Below are 8,709 nucleotides of genomic sequence, written 5' to 3'. Positions count from 1 at the left end.
GACAGCGACTAAGTAGCCACACCTGTGTGGCTCTTGTGTTGCTGTCATCAGCTCAGTGCTTCAAATTAAAATAAGCTGCTTTGCATTTTCATATAGCTTCGTATGTGCCTTTCCATTACAGATTTGAGCAAAACTTTTTTTTTCTTCTAAATATCGATAAATAACTATTGCAAAAGGATGGCGTTTCCATTAACCGACTAAAACTTTTTTTTTTTTTTGCGATCAGTCATTCCAAAAATCATGGCAACGGAGGACGTTAGTAGGTTTATATCTCACCCACCGCCCTACAAATTATTATTATTAATGTCTTATCCAAGTATTAATGTCAGGGAAAGACCCTTATGCGAACGGCACATAGGCTATGCTAAGTTTCTTCATGTTTCTCCCTTGATTGTGGCATTTCTTTGAGAGTAGGCTATCCCTGTATTGTTTCTTTTATGAATTTAATAAGGAACCCTGGCTTTCATGTATTCTTTCTGTCCAAAAGGTCCGTGTTCTTTTGTGTCCACTCGTTTTTCCTTTAACCCCCAAATGAAAAACGAAAAATGAAGGGTTGTTGTAAGTAGGCTATTTTTAAAACGCAAAGTTGAACGCCAACATTTAAATTTGAACTGTAGGCTACACCAAATGCTGTGCGAAAAAGAAAAAAATATCGACAAATTTTCTGATTTTTGTTTGACTTTTTGCCTCTTTGTTAAACATTTAAAATATATATGATTTTTTTCTTTAAAAAAATTGATTTGGTCTTTTATTTTCCGTGTTCACATTTATGAGGAAAAAACAATGTTACGTGACCGTTCTCCATTACGGTAATGAGTCCTCTGAGAGCGGCACTAAAAGACTTTAAAACTTACACAGAGACCAGAAAGCACAAAGCCTTCCTAAACGAATTTCGTTTTGTATTAATTGTATCTTGATTTTAAAATGTTTCATTAACCAATTGCTTAATAGCCTAAATAAAAAGTAAATAGCAGAAAATAGATAATCACGACACAGAGGCGCCGGAGTGAACTGGATCATCCATGAACCGAAACTCAGCGTAAAAGGTAGCCTACTCGCCTCACAGACCTAAACAAAACTGAAATAGGCCTATATCTATTAGCTACAGAAATATCTACTTTTAAACAGAACAATTCAAAACAAAATAAAACGATGTAGCCTAATCCGTATGAAATGTGCATTTCTCTCCGGCGTGTTCACTACTAAGAAGATCGCGAGTCAGTCAACTTCGTCTTTGCAGTCGACACAGAAAACACTTGTTTATTAATAAACAATTAAAATTGAGAGAGAGAGAGAATATAAGATTAGTTTGACTAATTTTGAGGACTTCTAATGATCTGTTAACAATCTCGTTTTTTTTAAGTTTTTTTTTTATGGCGTTTATCGCATTTTGGAAAAGAGCTCTTCAAGCACATTTAGATTTTTCATCCGCTACTAACGTTACCCGCCCACAAGGAGTTAATTAACATGTATACACAGATGTTTTATGGAAAACTATGTCATGAATATTTACCTTTAAGTCATGGAAAAGTCTTGGAAAAGTCATGGAAATTTAATGGTAAAAATGTGTACGAACCCTGAATAAGTGACGGACGACCTTTCAAAGTAGTCACCGATCATGCTGCCCTGACATGGGCTGTTCAGCACCCAAAGCTATCCTCTTGCCTTATTCGCTGGACAATACGATTACAAGGATTCCATTTTACTGAAAGATACAGGAAGGGACAGTGCAATGGACGTATTATCCAGAACTCAAAGTCACAATGTTTTGCCTGACACAATGTTCATTGTAAATGCTTCCAAGACCACTGCACCATTTGACAACATGCCAGTAGATGTCACTCAAATTGCAATATCACAAAGTAATGACCAGGAAGATCAAGACTAAATTTGAAAAGCAAAGAATCAGAAAATCTGAAAAATGGATTCTTGTTTCGCAGCGTGCTTGATGGTCAGAAATGACAGAAACTCCAACTGGTCATTCCCTCTATTCATCAGGAAGCATTTATGCAGTACGCCCATGACAACCCACTCAGCAGGCACCTGGGAAAACTAAAAACTCTTCTCAGACTCAGACGAGAGAGAGTATACTGGCCTAGTATGAGAACTGATATGTGGAGATAATGTGTAGAGAGTGTCACATTTGTCAAAAGTACAAAACCTCACTGACAAAGTTTTCTAGCAATTTGCAGAGTACTCCTGTTGTCGAACATGATAGGTGTTGACCTCATGGGTCCTTTCCCCAAAAGTGGCAAACAAAATGAACATCTTGTTACTGTCGATTACTGTTCTAAATGGGTTGAATTGTTTCCTTTCTTCAACCAACAAAGGTTTTTGATTTAAAACTTGAACTCTGAGTTGACTTATCTTGAGGTGGAAAACTTCTGGAGTTTTCAGTTACAGAACAGCTGAAATGAGGTAGTCCATATAGAGGTTTCGTGGAAAAACGCCTATACAAATAAGTTGCCATTGGACGCATAATGACTCGGAGGGACCGTAGGGTGAATTGGGATGACAAATGGCCATTATTTAATTTAATTTAACCTTTAGGGGCTGACACTGAGCTAAATGTTCGATTCCGGGTTTTTTGGAATCGACTCTGATTCCCGACTCCTAATGTTGGAGTCGACTCCATCTACTTTTAATCAAAATAGGATCAGGATTAAAAAATATAAGATAGCAGTTCTAATCGATTTCAGTCAATCATAAGATGTTTTAGCGCTTATTAGCACATTTAGGTTCTTCACACAAAAGACTCAGCAGGACTTGTTCATTGTTGGAGCCCCTGTGGGAATGAAAGTAACTATAGAGATGAATACAGTAAAACTGACGGACTGGGGATGTGCTGAATGATACACAGCAGACAATTCAAAAACCGCTTAAAAGGCTTAAAATCTGGTGATTTTTCACAAAAGCTGATTGCAGCACTTGATCAGTGAACTGCATGTATTTTTGTCGACACTCTTGGGTACTTTACTAGTTGTTAAAGTGAGTCACATGCACTACCATCTTCTTTTTTGTGTTCTACAGAAAAAAGTCATGTGGGTTTGGAACGACATGAGTGTATATGAGTAATTTTTATACCTTTAGCTACAGATAAATGCATCCAGATATCCAGAAAAACTATAATAATGGTTGACTTCTAGATATTCTGTGATATTGAAATAACTCACTTTTTCAATTTGTCCTTTCAGACTCTATAATAATCAGATAATCCCTGGTGAATATGTCATCCTCTTCCCCTCAGTGATGGTGGACAAATGGCCTCTTTTGCAGGATTTTCCTGTTTCATTCAGGGTTAGTGGTGCTGCCCTGAATTTTGTGGATGTGGAAAAGAATTCTGGTGGCAATAGTGTTGTACCGAGTGTGACGTTCTTCAGAGAGTAAGTAACCTCTTCCTTAAATTCTGTCTCTTTGCCATTTTTTGTCACTATATAAACATTTGTGACATCGCTTATAGCACTGACACTTTTAATCTGAACCCTAATGTCTGCAATAGTGGTGTTGTAGGTCACAGTCTTTCGGTTGGTCCTATTTGCTACACATTTGCAGTGAATTGGTGCCGGACGACTGTAGGGTCTTTGTGTCGCCATCCTGAGGGCAAGAGAAAATATACAGAATACCTATGAATACTTGGAATACAGAATATGTAATCTTGATCATGAAAAACTAAATTGTCAATAAATTGTAAAGGATAGTCCTGTCAGAGATGGGGAAACTAATAGGTCTAGGTTGTCATTGTCACAACAAAAGAAAAAAGAAACATTTTTCTATATATATAGTTTGATACTTTCTAATACTTTCTAATCTCTGACAGTACAGCATTTTTTTTATATATCTTTTTTTTTTTTTTTTTTTTTTTTTACTTAGTCATCGTAAATGTAAATGTTTTGTGAGGTGAAAATGGACCTAAAAAAAATTGACAGCCTATGTCACTATTGTCTTGACTATTTTTCAAGTGGACATTAGTAACAAGGACATTTCTATTATTTTCTGTCTACTTGAAGAGCAGTTAAAATGCCTTAATTTTTTTCATGCATTTAGTAGTTTGTGACATTGGATAGGAATTCTATGAGGCCTTCTTCATTCCCATAGTGGAGGTTAGCTTTTGTTTCAACACCAACCGCAGCCACCAACCAAGCCTATGGATCAATTTTTTATCAAGTTTTAACCAAGTGGTGGTTCCAAGTGGTCTCTCAGCAGACACAACAGCATCACTCATATTATTCATATTTGTAGACTGTGTTTGTAACACTTTCATCCGCTAGTGACTCTATAGCAGCTTCTACTCTGATGATCACCAGAACTGAAGATTTATATATATATATATATATATATATATATACACACATGCAGGGTCGTAGCTAGAGGATTCGGGGCTCCCACCACCCTCCACCAATATCATATACTGTACAGAAAATTATAATAAGTTTAGGCCTAATATCATTTCACAGTCTATTTACATATAACAGAAGATGGTGATTAATTAAATGTTTATATAAAAAGTACAACTAATAAAAACAAACAAAAAGCAAGAAATTGTTAAATAATAATAAAACCAATTTTAAAAAAGGAACAGCAAAATAATGTGTTTTTTTCCTATCAGTCTGTTATAATTCACAAATCAAAAAGTTAACATTTAGAAATAGACAAGAATGCAGTCAAATTAAAAAAATACAATTATTTATTGTCTTATATAGAACTGGTAATATATTATTAAATAAAGCTAATAAATGTATCCATCCAAGTGCAGTGTTTTGTATTTGTGTTTTCTTGATGTAATAAAATACATCAGCCAGCCGATGCAATGTGTCGTGACTCGTGTCAAATTTTAACTATTTACAATAGTGTAAAAAGACTGGGATTTTGACCACGTAATCATTCGGTCGATTGTGGTGCGCACTTATAATGAAAAGTGACAGTAGCCTACCCGGCAGGCTGTATACGGTAGTTTTCTTATTCCCATCGAAATAACAATACACTAACTTGTCTTTAAGAACGTCTTGACTGGGATACAACAACTCTCCTGGCCTCCCTCTCCTTCTTTTCATGGCGTTTCTGGTACCCTGATTTATGTTTTCTTTTCCCCAAAATGTTTCAGTCATGTTCAAGTTCATCGTTAACTTCAGGCAGCTGCCGCCTCAACTTTGATTGGTTCTGTTCACGAGCTGGGGTGGGACTTACAATTGTATTGGGTCCATCTGATGTTTGACACTGACTGAATAATTAATAAATACTTTAGATCGGACTAAACCATTTTTTAGGGAGGTAAGAGAAGCAGATATTTCGACAAATTATTTTAACCAAATTGCATGTTTTTAATAGGCCCCTATAATTGTCACCACCTTTCACCCCACTAGCGACGGCCCTGTATTCTGACAGATTCTGAATCTCAACTAGCTGTGGACACTATTTGCCTGTTGTTTATAGACTAGGTTTGTAACACTTTTGTCATTGAGTCTGATGATCGCTAGACTGACCCAAGCGGCAACCTTCTGTTCTCTCTCTGAATCCAACACGGAAGTGACTTAAACTGCAACTAATCGACTGGCCGCTAGAGACAGGCTCCAGAAGAGAGTCAATCCCATAAACCCCCATGTTAAAATACAAAACAGATTTTTTTTTTTTGCAGCCTGGCACAAAAAGTGTTTTTGGTCTATATAGCTAATTTTGCCCTTCATGACAACTGTTTTTTTTTTATGACAACTGTTTTTTTTTTTTTACTCATCCGTTAAAATTATATTAAGCCTTAAAGTTCTGTATAATTAAGGGCGTGGCCACTTGAGTGATAGGTGGATTGCTGCTGCTGTCACTATTAGCCGTTTGTCTGCTGTCTGTTAGCATCACGTCACCTCAGCTAATCCTGCCTCTTTGCCCATTATCGTTTGTCTGGGAGTGACGCGCTGCCAAGATGGCAACGGCCGGCTCCGCCCACTTTGAGCTTAAAAAATGCTCTTCAGAAAACTATGGGTGACGTCACAGACACTACATCCATATTTTTATAGTCTATGGTATCAACAGAGAGACCAGGTAATTAAGAGCATATGGTGAGTTTTATCTCCTCTAAATTGGTAGGGGTGGGCAGTACTGCAAAATTTGCTGTCAATCCTATACCAAGTAAATACAGGACCAGTTTTGCCGAAATTAATACCGATACTTTATTCTTTTTTAAGCATTTACTCGAACTTGCATGTACTTTCCTGTAGGGAAAACGTGTAGCTTGTCTGTGATTGTGTTACACCACAGACATACCATCTTTTTAAGGTATGTCTAATTCATAGGTGGACACAGGGCTTCTTTTGCAGATCTCTCTGCCTCCTCTGTTGACCATATTGACCATATGTATTCGACAGCGTGTATATGCTATTTGAAATATATATACGTCCTTTTGTGGATGTGGAAACAAATTGTGGCGACCTTAGTGTTGTACCAAGTGTGACGTTTGGTAAGGACCCAAGAGTAAGTAACCCCTTCCTCAAATTCGGGCTCTTGGCTGTGTATTATAATTATTAATAATGTAATAGTAATGAATTATATTATATTATTACAGCAGTATTTAGGGTTGTTTTCTGTAAATCCTGTAACTCACTGACAGCATGCCACAGATGCTGTTCATAGATATCAAATTGCAAAGCAAAATATCAAAATAATCAACAAATTAAAAGACAAAACATCAAGAGGAACAGAGGAACCAAATTGTCTTCAACTAGTTAGTATCAATACATAAAAAATTTAGATAAATAAACTTATTAAATATTAACAAATGTAAAAACAAAAAAAAGTTTTTAAAAACCCTATAAATACATTTATAACATTCTTATTAAATTAAACTGTAAAAACTATCAAACATTTATTATAAATTACACAGTTAACTTGTAATTGACAACTTACATTCAATTATTTTGAACATTATTTATTTTTTATTATATTTGACAATGTTCAACCTCCACACGAAGGGGAATTTGACACAGGAGCTCTTCCACTCTCTCTGAGGGGTGCCGTAAATACACAGGAGTGTTCAGTCAGCAAGAAGATTTCTCCGTTATCTTCAGACAGGCCGATAACTGTAATTTCATCTACAGTACCACTGGTCCTTCCTCCATGACCTAAATAAAAAAATAAAAAATGAATCTTTGATGCTTTTGCTTTATTTTGTCATTTCACATAAGGATGTGCTACATTGTGAATAAAATAGCCTAGAGTGTGTTACTGATTTGATTAAATAGTTAGCACATGATAATTTCACAGTAACAGAATGTTTCTGTGCAACAAAAAAAAAATCAAACACACCTGAAAAATCTAGCCAAAGTCTTCCAGATTACTTGAAACTTACAGGCAGGTGTTGGTGGTGCTTGGACTCTTTAGGACAGAGGGACAGAGTTGCCCTGCTCTAATGTGTATGTTGCATATTTCTAAAGTTGTGCAGTGTGTCGAGTTTAGTGATGTTCATTTAATTAATTAGGCGGATCTTGGTCAGGGCCACAAGGACACGTCCAGGACCCGCTTCTGATGACCAAATCAAGGATGTTCCTCTCAGTGGTCATCCTTGGAGCCTGCACCTATAAAATGACGGTAAATTACAAATCAATATGATAACTTAGAAATGCTTGGAAATAACTTGTAAATGCATTTTTGGTGTTTGAGTGTTTGATAATTAAGTTCTGACAAGGTTAAAATCTCTCACATTTTCCACCATCCCTTGAATTGTCAGGTACCCCCACGTCCTGCCTCTCTTCCTCATCAGTCAGTAGACGTTCTGTAAATCCGGGGTTTTCAAACTGTGGGTCGCAGAGAAAAAAGGTGGGTTGCACAAAGTCACTTAGCTTCGGCTAAATTTACATTACCGTGAATGAAACAAAACGAATCCGATTAATGAGCGAACGACTTTTTAAGAAATTTTTTTTTTTTAAGAATTTTTTTTTTTAAAGAAATTGTTTTAAAAACCCCATAAGAATCAGAAGTTTGAATCAATAGACCATTCATTGAATGACTCACTGAATAAATCATCTGATTCATTCATTTGAGTTGAACTGTCACGTGTCTGTCAGTAACATGCAATTGCATTCAATGACCGCGTATGTTAGTTAAAATGGAAACGTTTTTAAAACTAAAAGGATCCCAGACCTGTAAAAAGTCTTTAGATCAAGTCATAACAACAAAATCTAAAAAGGAGCCACGTCGAAAATATGACCAGTCCTTGGTTTTATTGCCTGCGGAGGTCCAGATAAATTTATGAAACTAAAATGATATGTATGTTTTCTTCTTCATTTTATGTAATGCTACCATGAATTACTGTAATTTAGCCAATAATTGTTTAACACACCTACCTTGATCTGCAGTTGGCGTGGGATTTTAATGTAATGCCACCATGCAATACTATAATGTACATGAATGTGTCTGGTATCATAGTTGCCTGGGTCGTGGTTTAGAAAATGCAGTCGCAGGAAAAATTAGGGCGCTATTGATTGCGTATTTTTGGCTACTTTTATAATGTTCCAAATGATGATAAAAGGCGTTCTGCAAATATCACAAATGTGAAATCAGAGCTCACCACATGATCTGTTATCTCATGCTGCAACTGAAAAGTATAATAAAAACGTGGCTTTCTCAAATGCCGGAACATTATTTGACACAGGCAGTACCTTTCTAAGAACTAATGTTGCTATGAAGGAGGCAGAGTTGCAGCTTGCACCTCGAGCACCTTAACTG

The 8,709-nt window shown here is 36.3% G+C and overlaps 1 long non-coding RNA gene across 1 annotated transcript; it reads right to left on the bottom strand.

Moving 5' to 3' along the window:
* Positions 1 to 6,988: 6,988 nt before the first annotated feature.
* Positions 6,989 to 7,771, bottom strand: LOC309497707. The gene is made up of 3 exons (XR_014205667.1): positions 7,685 to 7,771; positions 7,291 to 7,559; positions 6,989 to 7,106 (listed from the first exon to the last, which is right to left on the bottom strand). It is a non-coding gene; the product is annotated as an uncharacterized lncRNA (long non-coding RNA).
* Between the last annotated feature and the right edge of the window lie 938 nt (positions 7,772 to 8,709).

Source organism: Leuciscus leuciscus (assembly GCF_965113295.1).
Source record: "Leuciscus leuciscus genome assembly, chromosome: 4".
NCBI lineage: Eukaryota > Metazoa > Chordata > Actinopteri > Cypriniformes > Leuciscidae > Leuciscus > Leuciscus leuciscus.
Note: the sequence above shows the minus strand (reverse complement) of the source record. Positions and strands in the feature narration are given on the sequence as shown.